Genomic DNA, 11,216 nt, shown 5'->3' with positions numbered 1-11,216 from the left:
TGGAAACAGGTCCGACTAGGAATCATGAGGTTGTGGGTTCGATCCTTGGCCTCCCTTAGTGAGTTAAGGATCCGGCGTTGCTGTGAGCTGTAGGGTGGCAGAGGCGGCTTGGATCCCACGTTGCTGTGGCTGTGGTGTAGGTTGGCAGTTGTAGCTCCGATTAGACCCCTAGCCTGGGAACCTCCATATGCTGCAGGAGTGGCTCTAGAAAAGGCCAAAAAAAAAAAAAAAAAAAAAAAAGGGGGTCCTTAGATAATCAGAGCAACAGCTCACACCTGTACAGTCCTTTGTAATTTGGCAAGTGTGATAACATCGTGAAACAGTCGCTGTTTTCCAAATGAAAACGGTGACCAAGAGTAAACCAACTATAATGGAAAGAACAAAAATCATATAAAAAATTAATTAATTAATTGAAAATTTTTAAAAGAGTAATTGAGGATCATACAGCGTATCCTGGGCAGAACTGAAACCTCGCTTTTATTACTCTGAATTCTATTCTTTTCCCATACTGTAATGCTGCCACCTTATTTGCAAGAAGGTTCTTTAATTATTGAGCATATGAATTTCTTCACAGAATTGACTCATTGAAAATCCTGGTCTTTTCTAAGAGTTCTCTTATGTCACAGTGGGTTAAGGATCCAGCATTGTTGCTATAGCGGCTTGGGTTGCTGCTCTGGCATAGGTTCAATTCCTGGCCTGGAAATTTCTTTATGCCATGGGTGGAGGCAAAAAAAATTTTTTTAATTAAAATAAATAAAATTCTAGTCTTTCTATTCATGATTTTATTTATATACCACTTAGCTATTGCATTAAGTAGATAATGATAAATAAATGATGTAAATTATTTACTACTCATTTATTACTTTTTTTTTTTGGTCTTTTTTAGAGCTGCACCTGTGGCATATGGAAGTTCCCAAGACAGGGGTCAAATTGGAGTTGCAGCTGCCAGCCTACCCCCCAGCCTACCCATACCCCTGGATCTGAGCCGCATCTGTGACCTACACCATAGCTCATGGCAACAACAGAGCCTTAACTCCTTCATTTATTACTTTTGTTCCCTTTTTTTTTTTGCCACATGTGCAGTGCCTTGATGTGGGATCTCAGTTCTCAGACCAGGAATCAAACCTGGGCCACAGCAGTGAAAGCACCGAGTTCTAAACACTAGACTGCTGAGTGGATGGACCAGTAGTCGGATGATATTTTCAACAGAATAAAGAACCAGCCTGCATCCTAAGTATCCATGGAATGTTTTTCAAAAACATTCCACAGAGTTCCTGCTGTGGCCCGGTGGGTAAAGAATCCAGCTTCAGCAGCCAGTCACTGTGGAGGAGTGGGTTTGATCCCCAGCCCTGCACAGTGGGCTAAAGGATCTGGCATTGCCACAGCTGCAGCCATAGGTGACAGGTACAGCTCGATTTCAGTCCCTGGCCCAGAAACTTCCATGTGCTGTGGGAGTGGCCACTAAAAAAAATTAATTAATTAAAAAAAATTTCAGCAAGTAACATAATATTTACATGCTCTCTGGCTTTAGAATACATCACTGCCGAACAGGCATAAATCCTCCAAACTGATCTCTGTGCGGTCCTGTTTGAGGAGACCACACAAATCTTCTATCCATAGGGCCCATTTGTCTAGATTGTGTCCTAGCCACAATACAAGCTTTCTTGTAGATTCCAGAGGAAACAAGCCAGCAAGCTCAGGGCACATGGCACAAAAGGAAAGACAGCAGACTGGGGCTGAGAAAAAGCAGGGAGAGAGGCAGAGGGAGAAAGCAAAGTCAGAAAATTGGAAGCAGGAGTTCCATCATGGCTCAGTGGTTAACAAATCCGACTAGGAACCATGAGGTTGTGGGTTCGATCCCTGGCCTTGCTCAGTGGGTTAAGGAACCGGCGTTGCTGTGAGCTGTGGTGTAGGTTGCAGACATAGCTCAGATGTGGATCAGATGTGGCTCGGATCCCACATTGCTGTGGCTCTGGCATAGCCCGGCTGCTACAGCTCCAATTGGACCCTTAGCCCAGGAACCTCCATATGCCAAGGGTGCGGCCCTAGAAAATGCAAAGAGACAAAAAAAAAAAAAAAAAAAAAGCAGAAGCAAAAAGCAAAAAGGACATTCTGTATTCTCAGCCTTGGCATCACCCTCAGATGGGTAGATGCACAGGAAAGAGAAAAGGGTGCCAATTAATATTCGTGTTGCAGAAGACAGAATCAAGAATTTCTATGAAGAGAGGTAGTTAACTCTCTGCACACAGAGCGGAGAAGCTAACCAGCTTTTTTTGTCTGCTGGTCGGACTAGTGAGCGCCATGACCTCTATAGGTCCATCACTGCAGAGAATTTGCCGGTGGCCAGGCCTAACTTTTCCCCATGCCCCCAGGAGCCTAGGCTGCCTCACCCACCTGCTGAGGCCACAGTGACATCAGCGACCAGCTGGACCACTTAGATCATTTCCCAAGAAGAATTAGGTTCAGTGTAGAAGTTGGCAATTCCACCGCTCTCTATATGCAACAGATCCTGCATTCATCTAAATTAAGAATCAGAAGTGCTCCCAAAAAATCAGAGCATGTGGTGCAGCAGCCTGAGGATCTGGCATAGGCTCTGCGGTGGCTTGGGTCACTGCGAGGCATGGGTTTGATCCCCAGCCTGGAGCAGTGGTTTAGGGATCCAGCCTTGCCACAGCTGTGACATAGGTCACAGCTGTGGCTGGTATTTGATCCTTGGCCTGGGAATTTCTATATACCTCATATGTGGCCAAAAAAATTTTTTTAATTAGAATCTGGAAATTGGTTGATTGAGGGGAGTATAACCTCGTTGTAGAAACCACACACACACAAAAAAGAAAACTTATTTTGGAGAAATCATCCGCAGTCCCATAAATTCAGAGAAAGAAGTTACATTCTTTTAAAGAGTAATTTATGGGAGTTCCCTGGTGGCTTAGTGGGTTAAGTTCCTGGGTTGTCACTGCTGTGGCACAGATTTAGTCTCTGGCCTGGGAACTTCTGCATGCCTCAGGGGAAAAAAAAGAGTAATTTATGTATAACTAGGCTCTAAATTTTCATGAGAGTCATATAAAAAGAAACTGTCAAACCACCAAGGACTGCCAAGAACTCACCCTCCAGACAGGATCACAGGATAATAACTCTGTTCTTAAATCTCTATGTACCCTTTTTTTTTAAGTAAAGCTTTTAATTTAGACTACAGAATTCTAAACAGTAGTTTGTATGATAAAAAAAAATCATAAACAAGCTGTGACATGGGAAAAGAGAAAGCTGTGTGTGTTAAAGAGGACTTGCTCAATTCCAGATTCACTCCTGATCTTTAGTAAATGTACTGTCTTCATGTAGTGGTAGTGGTTTGTGTCTGCAAACTATTTTTTTTTTTTTTTTTTTTGGCTTTTTAGGGCCGCACCCGTGGCATATGGAAGTTCCCAGGCCAGGGTTGGAATCGGAGCTACAGCTGCTGGCCTACACCACAGCAACAGCAATGTGGGATCCAAGCCACATCTTGGACCTACACCTCAGCTCACAGCAACGCTGGATCCTTAACCCACTGAGTGGGGCCAGGGATCGAACCTGCATCCTCATGGGTACTACTAGTCAGGTTCGTTACTGCTGAACCACAACAGGAAGTCCCTCTACATACTGTTTTGCATTCTGCTTTACTCACTGTATATCATTTTTTGTATATATGCCCCTAAACTAATTTTCCAAGCTGCCATTTCCCCCAGTCCTTTTTTTTTTTTTTTTTTTTTTTTTTTTTTTGGCCATACCTGTGGTATGCGGAAGTTCCCAGGCCAAGGATTAAAACCATGCCACAGCAGTGACCCAAGCCATAGCAGTGACAACACCAGGTCCTTAACCCACTGTGCCACCAGGGCACTCCTCCCCCACCCCACTCCATTTTGAATTCCACACTCTTATCAGTTTTGTTCTAGCCATGTCACTGGCCTGCTTAGTAGATTGTCTTGGTTCTCCGTTGTCCTTAGAATCTAAACCAAACTCACAGAGCACCTTTGGAGTTGGCCTCTCCACTTCGGCCCCTTCCACTGCACTGGATGCAGGGTATAAATGCAGACCTGATAAGCACTGCAGGAGTTCTCTCTGGGATAGATATCCAGCTTAGTACTCCCATAGCCCTTCCCCACACTTGGCACTTTGCAGCTTGCTGTTTTTGCTGGTCTAACTGGTATAAAATACTTATGGGTGAGTCATGCTTGCCTTTGCTTTGCGCCTCTTGTCACTGCTTGCTCACAAACTGTACCATCTTCTCTTGGAGCACCCGTCATTTTCTTCCTGATTTGCATTAGATCCTTGTCAGGTTTAGATATGGCAAAAACCTTCTCTTGGGCCTGTCCATACTTCATCCACAGTCTGGATGCAACTAGTATAGAGAATAGAGAATAGTATAGAGAATAAATCCCTAATTAATTAATTTATTTATTTTTTGGCTGCCTCGAGGCATGTGGAGTTCCCGGGCTAGGGATCTGATCTGAGCCTCAGTTGTGACCTAAGCTGATGCTGCAGCAACACTGGATCCTTAACCGACTGTGCTGGGCTGGAGATCTAACCTGCATCACAGAGCTCCAGAGATGCCATCAATCCCATTGCACCACAGCAGGAACTCTGAGATATTCCCAATTTTGATGAAAGTAAATGAACACATTTCTTGCCTGAATGTATTTGTGAGCCTCTTCAAGATCATTAAATCTCCTCTATGAAGTTAGTCACCATCTCCTCTAGGATCTTGAAAGACTTTATTCTCTCTTCTTTTATTTTATTCTCTTTAAAGAATTGCTTTAGATGTTCTGTCTTGTTTCCTGAAGTCTGACCTCCTGAGGTAAGAACCGGCCGTGATTCATCTCTGAATCCCTAGTGCACTCTGACTTATGGTAGATCCGTGTTGGTGGAATGAATAAGTGACCTATGTCGTTATCTTTGTGGAATTCCAGTAAGTCATTTCCTCTCAAGCCTACCGTGCCTTAGTAGTGAGCCTTGCGTTCCCATGGTTTCTCTTTTCTTTTTTTTTTTTTTTTTAGAGTTTTTTTTGTTTGTTTGTTTTTTGTGTTTTTTTAAAGTATGGTTGATTTACATGCTGTGCCAATTTCTGCTGCACAGTGAAGCAACTCAGTCATACATATATATACCTTCTTTTTTCAATATTACTTTCCATCATGGTCTATCCCAGGAGACTGGCTATAGCTGAGAAATTTCTGCTCCCATGCTCTCTTTTGCCCACAGTTATTTGGAACTGGAGCTCAGACGGAATGAGCCTTTTAGCATCAGATGCTGGTCTGGAGAGATCTTGAAGGAGGGAGCCCTTCAGGGGGCACAGGTGCTGCTTCCTGGAGAGGGGGGCGTGGTCTGAAGAGAGGAGAGGCCAAAGTCCTGGGGCCAGGGGGGAGAGAGCAGGTTTTCTTGGTTCTTGCCAGGTGTTCTGCTTCTGATTCCTCATGAAGCTTTGGCCATGGTCTTCATTCCTTTACCTAGAGAAAGCTCCAGGAACTGTCCCAAAGATACCTATTCACATGGGTTTTTTACATTTTTTTGAACTGAAGTATAGTTGACGTACAATGTTGTGTTAATGTCTGCTGTACAGCAAAGCGACTCAGTTATATATACACACATATACTGCCCTGTGCTCTACAGTAGGACCTTGTATTTTATCCATTCTATACATAATAGTTGGCCTCTACTAACTCCCAATCTATCACTCCTCCACTCGCAGCCCCTCCCCCTTGGTAACCATAGGTCTGTTCTCTATGTCTGTGAGTCTGTTTCTGTTCTGCAGATAGGTTCATTTGTGCCATATATTAGATTCCACATATGAGTGATTTCACATGGTATTTGCCTTTCTCTGTCTGACTGACTTCTCTCTAGGTCTGTGTTGCTGCAAATGAAATAATTTAATTTTTTATGGCCAAGTATTATTCCACTGTATTTATCTATGTTTATATCTATCTGTCTATACCACATCTTCTTTATCCATCCATCAGTGGACGTTTAGGTTGTTTCCATGTCTTAGCTATGGTGGATAGTGCTCAAATGAACATAGGGTTGCATGTATCTTTTCAATTACAGTTTTGTCCAGATGTGTGCCCAGGTGTGGATTACTGGATCACATGATAATTCTTTTTTTTTTATTTTTGTTGTCTTTTTGCCTTTTCTAGGGCCACTCCCACGGCATATGGAGGTTCCCAGGCTAGGGGTCCAGTCAGAGCTGTAGCCACTGGCCTACGCCAGAGCCACAGCAACGCAGGATCTGAGCCGCATCTGCAACCTACACCACAGCTCAGGCAACACCTGATCCTTAACCCACTGAGCAAGGGCAAGGATCCAACCCACAACCTCATTGTTCCTAGTCGGATTTGTTAACCACTGCGCCACGACGGGAACTCCTCACATGGTGATTCTATATTCAGTTTTCTGAGGAACTTCCATTGTGTTTTCCATAGTGGGTGTACCAGTTTACATTCCCACCAACAATAGTCACATGTTTTCTACAGAAAAACAGAATAATTGCAACTTTCATATTTTTCACTAGATAATAGTAACTTGTTCAATATTTTTATTATTATTATTTTATTATTTTAATAACCATACAAGAGTGGACTCACATACAACTTGTCATCCACTCTCTCTCTTTTTTTTTTTTTTTTTTTTGTCTTTTTCTAGGGCCGCACCTGCGGCATATGGAGGTTCCTAGGCTAGGGGTTGAATCAGAGCTGTAGCCGCCAGCCACAGCAACGTGGGAACTGAGCCACGTCTGCAACCTACACCACAGCTCACGGCACCACCGGATACTTAACCCACTGAGCGAGGCCAGGGATCGAACCCACAGCCTCATGGTTCCTAGTTGGATTCATTAACCACTGCGCCACGACGGGAACTCCCACTCTGTCTTTTTAACTGTCTGTACTTTTTGTTCTTTAAGTGGGCACCAGAGCACTTCCTGCGTGAGGCCTCATTACAGCTTGATTCATCTTTCTGCAATAACAACACTGATTATGTAAACTCCATTACTGTCTAAGATAACATTAATTCACTTTATAATACTTGGCATCCAAATTTTTTTTGCATGAAAGAGGAAAACTCAAATAGCAATATGATGTGTTGGTGAAAGGACCCAAAAAAAGTTGGAAATCAAGGTCACTTATTTATTTATTTTCTTTTTCTGTTTTTTGTCTTTTTACAGCTGAACCCAAGGCATATGGAGGTTCCCAGGCTAGGGGTTGAATTGGAGCTGTAGCCACTGGCCTATGCCAGAGCCACAGCCACAGCAACGCCAGATCCTTAACCCACTGAGCGAGGCCAGGGATCGAACCTGTGTCCCCATGGATGCTAGTCAGATTCCTTTCCACTGAGCCATGATGGGAGTGCCTCAAGATCACTTATTTATTTCTATGTTAACTCTATTGGGTTTTGTTGTTTTTTTTTATTTTTAGGTCCACACTGGTGACATATGGAAGTTTCCAGGCTGGGGGTCGAATTGGAGCTACAGCTGCCAGCCTATACCACAGCCACAGCCACACTAGAACCTCCATCCACTGAGCGAGGCCAGGAATTGAACCCACATCCTCATGGATGCTATTCTGATTCGTTTCCACTGAGCCACAACAGGAACTCCTATTGTATGCGTTTTTAAAACATAATAACACCTCAATAAATCAGTCTTCTAGGATTTCACCTTTGTATTAGTTTGTACAGGAACTGGGTTGAGTGAATTTTTTTATTTTAAAAAAATTTACTGTATAATAAACCAGACACCAAAAGCCACACATAACAAATATATAACTTAATTAGTAAGGTAGATACAGCCTGGTAATTACCATTCAGGTCAAGAAATAGAGCTCTGCCTCCCTGCCATGTGACTGTAACAATCACCACTCCCTTCAGGTTCCTTTTTTTTTTTTTTTTTTTTTTTTTTTTTTTGTCTTTTTGCCTTTTCTAGGGCCACTCTCTGGGCATATGGAGGTTCCCAGGCTAGGGGTCCAATCAGAGCTGCAGCTTCTGGCCTACACCACAGCCACAGCAACACCAGATCCTTAACCCACTGAGCAAGCAGGATGAACCAAACTCATGGTCATGAAACTGCCAATGGAATCCAGTTACTTTTGATTATACATTACCAGGTAAGCAGTAGACAAATAATTTTGCAAAGAGAATGTATACACATATCAGATTAATTTTTAGCACTTAAAATAATTTTAAAATCCTACTTACAGTAAAAAATTTATCATTCCATTGGAATTATCATTACTCTATATAGTTTATTGTGTGCTCTCTCTATATATAGGTAGATAATGGACATGCACATAGTTTCAATGTATTATCCTAGACAGATGGACACATATATATTTTTATTTAGGGAGAAATGGATTTTTTTTTTTTTTTAGGGCCTCACCTGCAGCATATGGAAGTCCCCAGGCTAGGGGGTGAATTGGAGCTACCTTTGCCAGCCTACGCCACAGCCACTACAAGGCAGGATCCGAGCCACATCTGTAACCTACACTGCAGCTCATGGTAACATCAGATCCTTAACCGACTAATCGAGGTGTTCTCATGGATACTAGTCAGGTTCATTACCTCTGCACCACAACGGGAACTCCATATTTTTTAAATTGAAATATAGTTGATTTACAATGTTGTGTTAGTTTCTGCTGTACAGCAAAAATGTTTCTGCTATACGTACATACACATTCTTTTTTAAAAAAAATTTTATGGCCACACCCATGGAATGTGGAAGTTCCTGGGCCAGGGATTGAATCCAAGCTGCAGCTGCAGTAATGCCAGATCCTTTAAACTACTGTGCCAGGCCGGGGATTGAACCCTCACCTCTGCAGCAACCTGAACCACTGAAGTTAGAGTCTTAACCCACTGAAGCACGGTGTGAGTGTCTACATTCTTTTTTATATTCCTTTTCATTATGACTTATGACAGGATATTGAATATAGTGCTGAACAGTAGGACCAAGAAGTTGATCCATTTTATATATAATATAGTTTGCATGACATATTTTTTTGTCTTTTTTTTTTTTTTTTTTCTTTTTTTTGCCTTTTCTAGAGCCACTCCTGCAGCATACGGAGGTTCCCAGGCTAGGGGTCTAATCGGAGCTGTAGCTGCCAACCTACGCCAGAACCACAGCAACTCGGGATCCGAGCTGTGTCTGTGACCCACACCACAGCTCACAGCAACGCCAGATCCTTAACCCACTAAGCAAGGCCAGGAATTGAACCCGCAACTTCATGGTTCCTAGTCAGATCCTTTAACCAATAAGCCACGACAGGAACTCCTAGTTTGCCTGACATGTTTTTAAATACCTTATCCTCACTACATCCCTTCAAGGTGTTAATTTAACAAACAAGAAAGCCAAAGACCAAAGATAAAGAAATTTGCTTAAGGGATAAATCTAGAATTGAAATCAAACCCATGTAATGCCCCTTTCCAGCATATCCTGCTGTGATCATTCTAAGTGGTTCTTGTTTGCTCATTAAATCAGGTTTGCCATCATCCATATACTCAGTTCTGTTACTATATGCTATTGAAAGTAATAAACTTCATTATTATAAAATTATATCATACAGGAGTTCCCACTGTGGATCAGGGAATAAGAATCCAACATAGTGTCCGTGAGGGTACGGGTTCAATTCCTAACCTCACTCAGTGGTTAAGGATCCTGTGTTGCCACAAGCTGTGGTGTAGGTTCCAGATGCGGCTTGGATCCAAGTGTTGCTGTGGCTGTGGTGTAGGCTGGCAGCTGCAGCTCCGATTTAGCCCCTAGCCTGGGAAGCCCTATATGCCACAGATGTGACTCTAGAAAGAAAAAATAAGTAAATACAATTATATCGTACAAATATTTTACTCCTGAGAATGGTCTTTTTTTTTTTTTCTTGATTCATCAGCCTAGCAATACATCATTTTTTTTAGCATAAAATATGTATAGGCTGGCTCAAAGCAAGTAAACAACAACTCTCATAGAATACACATTTGTCTGCTACTACACTGAGCGGTGAACATTGGGAATTCCATTTAACCCCGAAAACTGTTCTTTGAGGTGGGAGTTTTATCTCCATTTTACAGATGAAGGCACAGAATGCTGCTAGTAAGAAAAAGCTGGGGAGTTCCCATTGTGGCTCAGCGGTAACAAACCCGACTAGTATCCATGAGAACGCAGGTTCAATCCCTGGCTTCACTCAGTGGGTTAAGGATCTGGTGTTGCCACGAGCTGTGATGGAGGTCGCTGACATGGCTCAGATCCTCCGGCTGTGGTATAGGCTGGAAGCTGCACTCTGATTCACCCTCTAGCCTGGGAACTTACATATGACACAGGTTCTTCCCTAAAAAGAAAAAAGAAAGAAAGGTAAAGAAAAAGAGCTGGAATGGAAATCAGGTCCTTCTGGGCCCACAGCTCACACATGCATGCCCGCCAGACACACCCATGACTTTGTGCCCACTGGGTCACTGATGGCACCTGCACGGCAGAGGCTTATTTCTTTTAACTTGAATTTTGTATTTTTTGGGGTGTCCCCGTGGCATGCAGAAGTTCCCAGGCTGGGAATCAGACCTGTCCACAGCAGAGACCCGAGCCACAGCAGTGACAATGCTGGGTCCTTAACCTGCTGCAGCCACATTAATTTGAAATATTCTTGAATAACTGAACTGAAACTGTAGCAGAAAGAGATAGAAGAAAGAAGCAGGAGTTCCCATCCTGGCTCAGTGGAAACAAATCTGACTAGTATCCATGAGCACACAGGTTGACACCTGGCCTTGCTCAGTGGGTTAAGGATCCAGCATTGCCATGAGCTGTGGTGTAGATTGAAGACATGGCTCAGAGCCCGAGTTGCTGTGGCTGTGGTGTAGGCCGGCGGCTGCAGCTGTGATTTTATTCCTAGCTTGGGAACTTCCATATACTGCAGGTGCAGCCCTGAAAAAGAGAGAGAGAGAGAAGAAAGGAAGGAAGGAAGGAAGGAAGGAAGGAAAGAAAAACCAAGCAGATGAACAAACACCATGTCCTACATATGTTCCTAAAGCCACATCTCTTGGCTTTCTCTTCTTGATTTATGACAAATATGTCAGGATAAGTGCTTTGGATGAAAGGTAAGACTTCATCTAATTGTCAGTAGAAAGTCCTGGCAGCTTCAGTTTCCATGCCTTACGCAAAGGATACATAGGAGAAGAGACAGGGGAATCTTCCTGTCATACTTATTAATTATTGTGGGCGTTTT

The sequence above is a fragment of the Sus scrofa genome, chromosome 17, assembly GCF_000003025.6.
Source record: "Sus scrofa isolate TJ Tabasco breed Duroc chromosome 17, Sscrofa11.1, whole genome shotgun sequence".
In the NCBI taxonomy this organism is placed as follows: Eukaryota; Metazoa; Chordata; class Mammalia; order Artiodactyla; family Suidae; genus Sus; species Sus scrofa.
The sequence above is the reverse complement of the archived record's forward strand: the minus strand, read 5'-3'. Positions refer to the sequence as shown.